Raw genomic sequence first — 14,342 nt, 5'->3', positions numbered from 1 at the left:
AGTGAAAATAATTTTGATAATTGCACGAACCGTTGTGAATAACTCGAGCAACAAGCAAAGAATTTCAGAGATGCTTCGCGCAGATATTGTACGTTTGCGTCAGATATTGGAAAAATAATTTTATACAAATTCGTCAGAATACAACGATCAGCAGAACAGTAACGAGACAGATTTCTTTCAAATTATTCATCTTAGAATAGCGGACGATTATTTTCGTTACGCGCGCATACGTCGTTAGATTTAATAAAGAAGTTTAATCTACAAACACAGTCTTCATTAAGCCATTAAACTTTTTCAATAAATCTCTTCCTTCCACAGCAATTCTGTTACCTTCCTCCCACCTTCTTTCCACCAGCCAACATTCCTCGTGCCAAGAATTGACCAACAGGAATATCAACTCTTTTGTATCATTGCAGACGTCTTCTAGTTCTGTCTTCGAGTTTTGTCGTCGAGTTCTGTCTTTGAGTTCTGTCTTAGAACTCTGTCTTCCAGTTCTGTCTTTGAATTCTGTCTTTCAATTCTGTCTTAAAGTTCTGTCTTAGAGCTCTGTCTTCGAGTTCTGCCTTAGAGCCCTGTCTTTGAGTTCTGTCTTAGAGCTCTGTCTTTGAGTTCTGTCTTCGAGTTCTGTCTTCCAGTTCTGTCTTCCAGTTCTGTCTTTGAATTCTGTCTTAAAGTTCTGTCTTAGAGCTCTGTCTTCGAGTTCTGTCTTAGAGACCTGTCTTTGAGTTCTGTTTTAGAGCTCTGTCTTTGAGTTCTGTCTTAGAATTTTATCTTCGAGTTCTGCTTTCCAATTTTGTCTTCGAGTTCAGCTTCGCAATTTTGTCTTCGAGTTCTTTCCTAGAATTTTATGTTACAATTGTGTGTTGCAGGTGTGTCTTGAAATTGTGTGTTTGAATAGAATTTGTCAAAGTTGAATGTCTGTAAATCTGCAAAACCCAGTTGAAACTAAAAGTATGGGAACCGTGATCGAGCTCACCTTTCGTAAGGTTCGCCACAGTTTGGTAGTTAATGTTTTTGGAGAAGCAAAAGTTAGAACAGTCTCGTCGAGATAACTGAGCTGTACTCGTGTGTTGAGAGCGAATTGCTCCACTTGTGGTTCTTCTATTTGCGGTCGCAGAAAAGTTGGTATCATTTACGATCGTAGAAAAATCGCTGATATTTGAGGTTGAACGAAGCAGAAAGTGAGCCCTCTGAAAACATCGCCACTTGCTACCGTTCCACTTTCATTCGTAGGGAAAATTAGCGCAACTTTCTGTTTGCTGAGCGGCTTATCAACTTTGATTTAAGTATCAACATTCTTCACCGTACCGACATTTTATTTACAACATTATCTAATACTATTTTCAATTGTTGTTATATCACACACAATATTGAAATTTATCTAATTTATCAAATTTATTTTAATACACATATATTTATTTTATATAAATTAGACATTGAACTTAAGTATTACACTCTGTACCATCGTTTAGAAATTTATATAAAATTTATAATTTAATCGTTGCATAGAAATTTAGATGCCAATGTCCCAGCCTCAGAAGTATACAATTTTCAGATTTTATTATACTAAATTATACTAGAAACAACTAAGAACATTAATATCAAAAATGTCAATGGTTCTTTAATTAGTCTCGAAAATATTTCTCTCATCGCTTGAAAATCCACGAAAAGATTCGCAGATTCTTTTCGGTAAAATTTCTAATTTCTGACGCACATCCTGTCACAACTTTCTCCCGATCTTTTCTCTACGTCGGTGATAAACATGGAAGGAAAAAAAAATGATATAAATTGAGAAAAGCTGTCAAAAACGTCGACGAGATTGCGTAAGAGGCGCGCACGGAGGAGATGCGCGCAACTTTGATTATTTAAATGCGCGATGGGAACATCTAATCTGATAGGCGCTGGCGAAAGATATCGCATGAAGTATGATTCATTGTCCCGCGATGCAATTAAATATTGTCTTCTCCCTCCGCGGTCCAGTTCTGCTCGATTTCTTTTTGATTCAGGCTGCCTCGTGGGAATGAGAAACCGTCGGCGTTTTTCACTTTTCTCTCTGCCTCGCTTAGTTTCACGTAGCGCGACTCTGACGCCTACACACTGCCGCTTCTTTCTTCATTTCCATTCGATTTCTTCGCATCTTCTGGCCTACAGCTAGAAAAATGTTTGTTTCTCGTTTACGTCGCTCGTTTGTTATTTGTTTCTTTGGAAAATATGTCATTGGTCGATTTTATTTATCCGTACAATTGTTAGTATGTTTAATTAGTTTTTCTATTTAATTGCCTTGTAGAAGTTGTCGAGGCTTCTTAATTTTTTTTATTTCTTCCGGTTCTTTCGAATTTGTCTCTCTTCTACGTTCACATTTTCTTCCGTTTGTCGCGATTTTTATTTGCATTTAATTTCGGAAGAAATCGCACAGAGGGGAATATTAAAAGAACGTTTCTCGTTCGATAATAATTGCGTCGAATAACTCGTTATTGGCTAATTTTCACTAGTTTCTCAGCTTCCTCTCTTTAACTGCAGATCCCAGCACAACGGGAAAGTTGTAAACTCGAAAAGAGTAAATTAATAGTTTAACAGTAAATTATCAAGTAGTTTACCTAAGTACGTGTAAATGATTAAAAATTATATCACTTTCGATTAATCTTGCCACGAAATGGTGTTCTATATATCACATCCAATTACTATCAATAATAGGACGATGCATTAAATATTTGATTAGACAAAATTTAATTGAAAAATTTAATGGAAAGCTATTTCTTACCTACACGTCGCCAAGAAATTCAAGATTTATGACTGCAATTAAATCTCTCTCTCTAGGTATATAAATCAAAATAATATTATTCTTTACACAATCTCTGTTCTCTTTCCTTATCTCTTTCTAAATTTGTTTAATTACCAATAAGTAAACGAGCAGCGTTGCAGCGATGATCAAACATTTAAGAAAAGATTGCTAGAACAGCGGAAAACTATTCGATGCAGGAATTATCATCGCCTATTTGACGGCGTTGGCGATATAATAAATGCAAACAAAGCGTGGTCGATGGCGAAGCTAATTCTCGGTAAATTTCGCAAAGTGTACGGCAGCCATCGATTTGTTTTGTCAACGCGATCAAATAAAACACGCGTTTTATCGCATAAACCATAAACGCCCGGTGTATTAATTAGTTGACACTCGATAGCAGTACAATTTACCGGCTGCTTTTTCACCTGTTAAACGTTTCACAGACGAAGATATCGAATCGATAAGATACGCGATGAATGCATGACGGATATTCCTAATGCGCTCTGTAATCCTGTGTGTTGGTTGTTTCTAATTAAAATCAATCAGGCGCTATGTAGATTGCAGCGAATCTGGAAAATCATTAGAATGCTATTTCTAAGAATTCCGATAAGGTACGTCGAGAAATATCGATAACGCGAACTAACATTTACACCTTGTAATTAAAATCATCGATGTGCTTATACTCGTGCCCATTCATAAATATTAGGACAGTAATAAAGGCTTTGGTAAATCTGGCAAATCGCTTAGATTTATCTTATTTGTTAGAAGATTTTTCAAGAATATTGATAAGCTACGTCAATGGCTGGTAAATATTTACAAAGCTGCTTTGTAAATTGACATTCGTAAACAAACATTTGTAATTAGAATCATTGGCGCATGTATAATCCCATTCATAAACGTTTAAGACGCTTACAAACACCACGATAAACATGAAAACTCGTTGGAAAGTTAATTTCTAGAAATATCCTTTCTGAAAATATCGATAAGCTTACGTCTCGATTCGCCATGAATATTTATAATGTGCCTTGAAAACTGACATTTCTTCTCTGCGATCGAAATCATTTACGTACGCTCGCATTCGCAAGTATCGAAGCAACAATTACAATCACTCGAGTAAACCTGGAAAATCATCAGGAGGTTAATTACTATTTCAAGATTCTCGTCTCGTAGCAAACGATTTTTAATAGATTTCTTACGCTTTTTTGCCTAATCGAATCCAATAGAATAGAAATGTGGATATTCCAACAAGTAATTACCATAATTTATTTATTTATTAATTAACATATTTTGCTACAAAAATTGCTATAAAAATACGAACGGTACGTCAAGAAGATTATATTATTTTTTCAAATCGCGGTCTTCCACGTGTAGAGGAATCCTGACCGATCAGTCGCTTCGTCAACAATTTATTTAATTTACGCTTCGTACGAAAGTAATGCAGTAATTTCTGAATATTTATGAACTGTTTTTCTCTTATATCGGAACTGTAATGCCGACAAGTAGATCCGCGATATTGGAAATTTGACTTGGCAAAGAATACCGTAATAATCGTTTCGTTGCGGAATTCTTCTTTATTTTTGTATCGCTTCGTTAATTTAATATCCCGTGTCAATATTTATTTCTCGCGTCGGCGAATAGAATAATCGTACGTATAAATCAATGAAATCTGATCGATATTAACCAGCTTCGTTACTAACGAAAGGTTGGCTAAATTTAGAACAGGCTACGATTAGAATCAACAACGTGATCTCAACTATTGTTTCGTCAAGACGTTACTTCCGCGTGCTACCGATGTTCAACATTATGTTTCGTGAATGCAATAATTAAATCTCTACATTGTTCAGGCGAATGCATTCCATTGCAGTTTACAGTACAGAACGAAACCATTCTCTAACAAAGTGTGCACCGTTACTTTCAGACACTGTTCAACGTTATTCGAACAACGTTATTCTTCGTTCGATTCTAATTTCATATTTGCTTATCCATTGCGATTATTTCTTAATTATTTATTTATTTATTATGTTGTAAAACGCTAGGAGGTCTGTGTGTTCGTGCATTGGATAAAAAGAGATGAAACGGTGGTGCAAAAATAGCTGAGCCGCGCACTGGAAAAAATTAATTTTTCCAATTTCCCTGCGTCTGTTCGCGCCACGCAGAAACTACTTCGCGAATTTCCACCGTCTTTTTTCTCCTCTATGGCTTACTACAGCTACCAGGAAGTAAAACAAAGTACGTTCCATCTCGATCCGTTTCGCAGAAGCTGACGAGTAGCTGAGTCGTGTGCACTGTGCCATGTTTGCCAGAGAATAGACAACGTTGGTCATCGTTTGCGCCGTTTTTCCTTTGAAATCGAACCTTTGAAATCTACGAAGAATTAGCTAAACGTTAGTGCAAGAAACACGGTTTTCGTCGATGAATAATTCTTCTGCCGAAAAGGTCGTTTTATATATATCGGTGCGTGTCCGGTTTATGCGAACGACCAAAGCCAACGACAAACCATAATTTTCCTATTATATCCGAGGCAAAACGGTGATCATCAGCGTTCTCCATTTCGAATTTCGCGGCGATGAGGAGCAGGGCTCCGCGAGGAACGCGGCGGAACGTTCGAAAGGAGCAGCCGCGTGGCGCTTTTCCCGCCGCGACGAGCGGCGTGTCGCTGCCACAAAGAGCGCATAAACGTGGCGGAGGCCTTCGACTGCTGTCGGTGGTATGTGAAAGGAGAGTCGGCGGAGATATTTCCTTGGGTTAACGGGCGCGACGAGGAAAGAATCGCGTGGCGCGAGAGGGAGGAAAGGCGAGGCGGTCGCGCGCGACTCACCGGAGAGCGAGAACCTCGAGGAGACGGCGGACGAGGATGGAGCGACTCCGGTCTCGTGAAAGAGGCAACGGAGGAACGAGTCTTGCAGCAGCTAGAAAAGAGGAAGAGGAGGGAGTGATCGGGGTGCTTGATCTGTGTAGATATGTGCGTGTACGTGGCGGACGAGCGAGTAGAGGGGAAAGAGCAGAGAGGGTAAATTTATCTGTTGGCGCCGCGCTGCCGAGAGGAGCCTCGCACTACCGACCACGGTTTTACTGTTCTCAGTCGCGCCGTTACACCAAACTTTCGGTCCTATCGGCCCCGTTAGCATTTTTCCTGCGTCCTGTGAAACGACGTGCGCTCAGGCTCGCGTTGCCACCAACAGGTTAACATTGCCAGAATACGGCGATGGCATAGCTTTGACTGCAAGTGGACGATACACGTTCTCTTTCCTTCTGAGTTTTCCGTCCAGTCGACCTCTTGGTCGTTAGCGACGAGTTAGGTAGCTTCTGAAGCAGATTCATCTCGTAGGATCAAGTTGTTGGATTCCGGCTGGTGGAAATTTGACAACGAGTTGGAAAGTTGGAGGTTTTGTTCGTAACGGGCAACTGCACGCTGCTACTCACTAGGCAGAACTTTGCTTAGTGTATTGCCGAGCAGTTGTTCTTGTAGCCTAGTCGCCAGGATAATAGTATGACCAGGACAACGGTCAGGGAGCAATGACGAGAAAAAGAGTCGTAGTTCAGGAGAAACAGAGATTAGGGCGTTTGTTGCAGCATGAGTCTGAGTCTATGATGTTTGTTGCAGCATGAGTGTGTGATGTTTGTTGCAGTATGAGTCTATGATGTTTGTTGCAGCATGAGCCTATGATGTTTCTTCTGCATGAGTCTATGATGTTTGTTGCAGGATAAGTCTGTGATGTTTGTTGCAGCATGAGTCTATGATGTTTGTTGCAGGCTAAGTCTGTGATGTTTGTTGTAGCAAGAATGAGGAGTTGGCCATCCAACAAAGCCTTTGACTAATTGAATTGTATTCCTTAGATGTTAGCGTGGCGTTACGTACAATTCGTTCGATATTGTCTTCTCTCTTTTAACCGCAACGATTGTCTCGAATAACGTAAAACAAGCTAACAAGCTAATCGTTTCCCGTCGTCTATAACAGTCGTCAACGTCCCTCGCGTCTTTAACTTTCGTATTTACGTGTGTCGAATAAAACGTGCTCCAAGAGGAAGCTTAAGGCGAATATCATTGTGCATTTGTACGAAGCTTCCGCACGCCGAATTTTCGCTTGCCAAACCTCCTCTTTCACTCGGAAATTTCAGTACGTCGAAAGCTCGATAACTCGAAGATCTCGGCTCTTCCCTCGAGGTTCTCGGCTTCGACTGTGATGTGCGATGGTTGTTAGCAGCTGATTTTCACAGAAGGCCGGTTTGTATGGTCGAGAATGTGGTCATGGATGATTTTGGCCGGTTCTTAGTCGGAACAATAAGACCTTATCTCTTCTGTTCATGGATTTCCCATGTATCGGCAGGTAGAAGTTCTGAGTTGTGTTACAGGTATAGAGGTTCCTCTTGTTGCGTTCCAAATTCCATTCCACCCACGTTCTTTTTTCTCTTATCTTTCTCTTCTCTTGTTTATCCACTTGCGGTAATTGCTATCGATTTCTCCCTCGGAATTAAAATATAATTTTGCCGACAAAAATGGCTAATTTTGAATACACGTTCGCGCGGACATTTTTCATCGTTTCTCTGCCTCCTGTTTAGTTCCACGTATTTGTCACGCCTGGTAGGTTTTGGCCTGATTCAACGCCTTTTAAACTGTCTCCCAAGTTCCGCCTTATCCGGAATGGCTTCTGTGACGAATGACGATGTACCTTCTGTAATGAATTGAAAGATGATGTATTCCACTGTTAGGCAAACTTAGCATAAACTGAGACTTCTTCTTCGCTCAAGATCTACTGGTGGGCGAGTTTCCTGTGGCCTGTTACGATTCTTCGTCGTGTTTTGCCAGAGTACGAGCAATGGTCCTCTCCAGGAAGCCATGGTTTCGATGATTTCCAATTTTCTCTACCATTTCTATTCTTCTATCAAAAGAATTAGACTAACAAACGGAGACAAAGGTACAAATCGAAGCGTAGTAAGTTAAAACAGAAGAGAATTTTCCACTCTTTCACATGCATAAAGAACTTATTATATTTTTTCTTTTTTATTGAGGTAGTGCAACTTTGTTTTGCTAGCTGAATCTTCAAGTTCAAGCGTATACTTTGCAATCTTTCTTTCATTCCATTACACAAAGATGTTTCCGGGGGAAATTCGAACGGCATAAAATATTATAGTTTCCAAGTAAATGTTTAAAGAGCTATTATTTCAGAAACAAACATCTCGGTTTTATTACTCGTACACCTTAGCACACGCATGGTCGCCCTTTCATCGAAGCAAGAGGGATGAAACGATGAGCGGAACTTTGGAGAAATATTGTTACAAGTTTCGTGAAAGCATAGCACGCGAAACCACTTTGTTTCGAGTGCAAATATATGGTAAATAAAAACTGCATCGCGTGATATTTCAGTAACAAAAGGGGCGAAATATTTTAGCTAGTAAAGTCAGTTGTTTCGTCCTGTGATATGTAATTCTATAATAAAAATGTAAAATTCTACAAAGCAGCGTCTGTGCCCTACCGCTTTTATATATTAAAGTGAAAAGAGTACATGGCGGTAATCCCCGAAACAAATTGCAAAGAGCGACGCGCAAAATTTGCATGATATACATTTCTCAAACAAAAGCTTGCAACTTAGTAGCCACAAAAACTGGATTAAATCAAATGACTTTAATATAATCCGTGACGCAAGTATCATACCAGATCCATCTTATTAACCCTACGTACGATTGCTGTATCTTGAACAAAAAATTATTAACACATTATGAAGGAGCATTGCTAATTTACCTTGTTTCGTCCTTCGAAAATCTATATTTATTCATCCTCCTTGAAATTAATTTTTTTTTTTTTTTTTAATTAATAACACAGCATTGTAATGTGTGTTATGATATATTTAAATTAAGAAGAAAACATGGCTTCGACATGATTTTTTAAATGATACGCGCAGTCTCATCTGTATCAATTGACACTCGTCATTTTAAAAATCATGTCGAACCCATGTTCTTGTTTTTTAATTTAGATATATCATAACACACACCACTACGCTATGCTATTAATAAAAACAAATTGATTTCAAAGAGGATGAATGAATATATATTTTCGAAGGATGAAATAAGGTAAATTAAGGATGCTACTTTGTAGTCTGAATAATTTTTCGTTCAAGATACAGCAATTGTACGTAGAGTTTATAAGATTTTGTACTATCGTCGATAAATCGTGGCGCGCTTGGTATACCGTTGTTTAGGAAACGCATGGACCAACGTAATTACGAAATGAAGCTGACACTCGTTATATGTAAACCGCGGATTTTTAAACTTTTATGGGAAATTTAAAGATTCAGAAATACACAGTACGCACACAATATGCAGAAATATATGAAATATTTAAGGTACGGTCCTCGTTACAATATTCAGCAGGTGAAACAAATTTCTGTCCAGGCCTTTCGGTTGTGTTCGTAGCAACATGAATTTGCAGCTACAAAAATCCACAATCTAATTACAAGCTAAACTAAATTGTAATTTGCCAAGCATTGGGGAAGTATAATTCCACTTATTAAAAACTACATATACGTAGGTCTGATTGACTTTACAAAACTATACAAAAATATTGGAAATATAATTTTTTAATCCGCGAAGCGCTGCATCGCGAGTTTAAAAATATCGCGAATCGCGCGAACACCGTCGATAAGAAGAAGAAGACTTCAATTAAGCCAATTAAATTAATGTCGCCATACAAGCACAAGCCCTTAATTTAATTAACTGCGAGCGAGTCTCTGTCACGTAACAATTAACCGATCGACGCTTCCAGGTATCTTACGAAATCCCCCGTCTCTCGCTTTAAAGCGAACTGCTGTCAAAAATCTCACTTTGTCCAAGCTATACATAACCCTAATCAGGTGCTAAGCGCTTGAGACCCCATTCGTGTGAAAAGTTTCGGTGTGACCGCCGCTGCAATAACTCTAACCATGTGAATTACGACAGGATGCAACATGGCATTAAGTTATTACATGTAGAAGCGCAAATGGACGATGCAGCGTTTAAACGGTTCCGGTTGCATCGAGATTTCTCTGGCGCCAAAGTCTTCTCGTTGCTCCCACTCATATTGTCAGGATCAATATCGTCGATTAGTCGACCGCGTATCCGCATGAAAAGATGGAACAATCGATCGACATTTCGTCACAGTACCGCCGCAGTACCGCGTTTATCGTAACTAGCCTGCGGATTTTCACGCATTTATTTTATTTATTTAAAACATCGATACACGATACGCAGCAACGTAAGTCGCATCCAAAAAGCTCGTTCGAATTTCTAATACGCGAAACGAATCTCCGTAAGCTGCACTTGGTTCTACTTAGTCGTATTCGCCAGCGTGTTTCCAGCAGAAACGCGAAATTCAATGTCCCATCGTATTCCTGCTAATTAATTGGCTGTGCAAGTATGTCAAATTTCGCGCCATTCATCTGGATACGACTGAGAAGATTTGCCACGTGGAATACGATAAAGTAAGGCTTCTCATTGGCATATTTTTACGTACCGCTGCACGCATCACGAGAGAATTGCTTTCTTTCTTTCTTTCTTCTTTTTCGAACGAGCAAGAAGACAGACGAATGATGAGCAACGCTCACATGATGTTGTTGTTGGTTTCTGCCGATGCTGATGCCCCTACGGACCGCGAGTTCGCTTATCGCATTCGAATCTTAGTGTTTTCCCGCTCGAATGGCTGGAATTGTTGGAGCAACTGCGGGAATGCGTGCATGCGTGCGTAAATACTGTGCTCGTGTATACTCCGGAGGCCGTGTGCATGCCGGGCAAATCGCCCAGGCAACGGCAGAAACGCACGCGAACGGGGGAACGTGTTCGCCGTGTAGCGGTAGGCAATGAGAGGCAACCGCAGGAAGAAAGAGGAGCGACAGAAGCGAGGATACCGAAGGACAGGCTCATTGAGATGGAAGGCAATTTACCGACTATCAGAGAAGGATGAACGCATGCCACGCGCCTGACGAGGAGAACACAAAGAGCTGGCGAAAGAGACAGACAAGGAGAGAGCAAGGTTTTTTCGTCTCTGTACAGCCTTAGCTTTCTTTTCATCCGTTTTCTTTTGAACACTAGTAGCATGGCCAATCTGTAACGTGGATCTAGAGGCACGCAGTGACTCACGAATGTAGGTGGTTTTATTAGCCGCACCATGGGAAATTTCAAACTAATTAGAAAATCAACATGGAAGATATATCGTTCAACGCAAGCATGTTTCACAGAAATTGGAAGAATTATACGTTGTTTTAATGAGCGATATTTAATAGAATCGTTCTTCTTATCACTAGTCATATGTCGAAGGTCATTCGCACCGCGTGCTAATTTTCTATTAAATATATGTTTCTGGGAAATTCTGTGTACAGCCTCAGGTTTCTTTTCATCCGTTTTCTTTTGAACACTAGTAGCATGGCCTAATCTAACCCCAATCTGTAACGTGGATCTAAAGGCACACAGTGACTCACGAATGTAGGTGGTTCAACATTTGCGTGTATATTGTACGTACTTTGACGTTTTATTAGCCGCACCATGGGAAATTTCAAATTAATTAGAAAATCAACATGGAAGATATATCGTTCAACGCAAGCATGTTTCACAGAAATTGGAAGAATTATCCGTTGTTTTAATGAGCGATATTTAATAGAATCGTTCTTCTTATCACTAGTCATATGTCGAAGGTCATTCGCACCGCGTGCTAATTTTTTTATTAAATATATGTTTCTGGGAACTTTTGTGTACACTTTTGCCAATACAAACACGGTAGTCGCGTGTAATGAAATTTAAGAGAACACATAATATGTTTATAGAAAGTTGCTGCAAGTGTTGGGGTACTTTCGTAAGCAAGGCTATGCTACGCGTAAATGATGATAATTAAAATCGTACGATAAAAAGGGAGATACATAGATCAGATGTATATTCGTTTCATCACAGGTTTCCATTCTAATTGATATTGCCATTAATATTGCCGGGATTCTGGTAATCGTAAGATTTATAGTTTTCAGGATTGAAGATTCTTGAAGCGATCGTATAATATGTTTAACGAAAGAGAAACGCGTTTTTCAAAATAGTATAATTTACACAGAAGATAAGATACGCTGTCATGCAAATGTGATTAGTATTTCTTTTAGCAAACCTTTTCCAAATTACGATAGAGCCAACCGCTTGAGTAGCTGTCTTCCTCACAATTATACAGAGAAATAATTTGTGAGCTGCGCTGGAAATCAAAGCAAAGATGCGATCGTGAGATAAACTCCGTCTAAGTAATCGTTTCGTGGCTTTTAATTAACCTGTTCCATAAAATGAAGATCTCGGCCGAACGACCATATCAAAATACGTTTCGCCAAGTTGTACGACGCGCAGACACGTGACAAAAATTATGGTAAAAAGGCTCGGCGAGAAAAGAGCTGAACGTTGGAAGTAGACGCGAAAGAAGCTGTGCATGAGTGGAGGAAGGTGCAGGCCGCACGCGCAGTTGCGCGGATAGCGTTCATTCCCCGAGAATGTGAGTGTGAAACACAGGACTTAAGGATACAACAAGGCTAATCTCGAAAAACAACGCGGCCCTCCATATCGTACAACTCTGTCGCCTCTAACTGCATCCAATTCAGCCTGCTAATAACAAGACGAAAACGAAATATTATAGACACGTTAACGCGCACCTGTGAGTATGCGCGCGTTCCATAAATTTGATCTCTGGCTGCAAAGTCACCGCGAAATAAATACTTAACGTTCTACAACTGGGATTTTTTTTTTTTTTTTTTTTTGTTCACGAGGAAAAAAATTATGGCTACGCAGGTTTCTCGTTACGATGGGAGGCAGGAGAATTTATAACTGCTATAAAATAGGTTGCTCGGTGCAAACGAAATAATATATATATATATATATAAAAAATATATATAATAGACGAGTATATGGAATTTCCAAGTTACACGATATTACGATCAAAATACGTATCCGTGTCTGACACTGGTAACGTGAAATACGACTAATAGAGGAGTTTTCATAATCCTAAAGTATCATGATTTATTCTCGGGATAACGCTAGAACTAACAAGTACGTGGAAGTGATGTATTACAAGCTTCTGCTAACTATTTTCTAACTTTTGACAAGATTGATATTGAAATTCGACTATATTCGAATGTCACGGTGTATAGGGCAGAGATTGCAAAGTGTTGGTAACGCTGCAGGCATTGATTACCGCTAGCAGATTCGATAATTTGAAACTTTGCTATTTTACCATCGAGAGGACTCTGTACCTGCGATCAGATTCTCCATTTCTATTCGTCGACTGTCGCGAAATTTTCTATGACGAGCATTGCAGTGCCTGACGATTTAGTCGAAGGAAGAATGAACGACACGTCCGAGTTTACTGTTCGGAATTAAGGATAACTGGTAACAAGTGGCGCTAGTGATACAAACAAGGCCAGAAAGTTGCGCGGAACTTGACGACTGCCGCGTAGCGGCGCATTAACGAACGTGGAACGAACGCAGCGGAGGTACAACGTTCTTCCCTCTCGCACTTTGTACTCGTTAAGGTCGCCGGTGCAATGGTCAGGGGCAAAGGCATAACTAAGCGGCTGTACGTGATGCTCGGCCGGTGGCTGCGTGTGCACGCGCGCCACGAAGCGAAGTTTACAGTTAGCCACTTTAAAAACAACACTGGCTGGCCGTCGGAGCGAGAAGGAGCGGCCGGTGAACACGCTGAACGCGGACCAACCACGCTGGAACGTGGCGCGCGGGAGAAGAGAGCGAAAAGCTGTGACGCGCGCGATCGCCGTGGCCTATGGTAGGGGAAGGACAAGCGAGGAAAGAAAAGGAGGAAGGGAAAAAACGACAAAGACGAGAGAAACGCGCAATCATCGCCGTCGAAGAGAGCAAGCGGGGTTGAGAGAGGCGCAGCAACAGCGGCGGCGGCGGCGGCGGTGGCAGCAACGACGACGATGACGACGATGACGACGCTGGGATCACTGGCGATGGTAGCTGCTGCAGAGCAGAGAGATGCTGGCGGGGGAGGAAAAAGTGGCCGCGGTGAAGGGACAGAGAAGAGACACGGACTCTATAACGAGACAAGGTTGGCAGGTCATCGGTTGTTTGGTGGGACGAGGATAGTCGACACTGGCATCAGGCCATGAGAAAGAAGGCTCCCAGGCATACTACTCGCCTCCTCCCTCTCTCCTCTCGCCTCTCCACTCTCTTGTTACTTGGTGGGAGCGAGTGAGACGTGAGAAATGCACGTGAGAGACGATTCGTAGCCTGTGTGTGACTTTGTGCCCGCTAAGGACGAAGAGAGGCGCGCGTGTAGATACGAGAAGAGCGAAATGGAGACGGGATGAGAAAGAGACGAAGTGACACGCTGGCAACGAGGAAGACGGAGAGACCGGTGAGAAGAAGCAAAAGAACCAAAGATGCCTGACTGGCTGGCTCCGCTGTTTCTCCTCATCGTCGTCGTCGTCGTCGTCGTCGTCGTCGTCGTCGCTCTTTCTCCTCTTCTTCTTCTTTCGGCTTTGCTCGCTCGTTCGCTCGCTCGCGCGCCGCTTTATCGGCCCCTACAGCTCGCATCGGCGAACGTTTGCATGACA

General features: G+C 41.1%; 1 protein-coding gene and 1 long non-coding RNA gene across 9 annotated transcripts in view; both read left to right on the top strand.

Annotated features, from left to right (window-relative positions):
• Positions 1-14,342, top strand: part of LOC126926236 (uncharacterized) — a 420,584-nt gene that overhangs the window by 146,151 nt on the left and 260,091 nt on the right. The window lies entirely within an intron of this gene.
• LOC126926256 (uncharacterized) lies at positions 4,861-11,883 on the top strand. Its single transcript, XR_007714449.1, has 3 exons — positions 4,861-6,410; positions 6,511-10,898; positions 11,237-11,883. It is a non-coding gene; the product is annotated as an uncharacterized LOC126926256 (long non-coding RNA).

The sequence above is a fragment of the Bombus affinis genome, chromosome 17 (assembly GCF_024516045.1).
Source record: "Bombus affinis isolate iyBomAffi1 chromosome 17, iyBomAffi1.2, whole genome shotgun sequence".
NCBI classification, from domain to species: Eukaryota; Metazoa; Arthropoda; class Insecta; order Hymenoptera; family Apidae; genus Bombus; species Bombus affinis.
The sequence above is the reverse complement of the archived record's forward strand: the minus strand, read 5'-3'. Positions and strand labels throughout refer to the sequence as shown.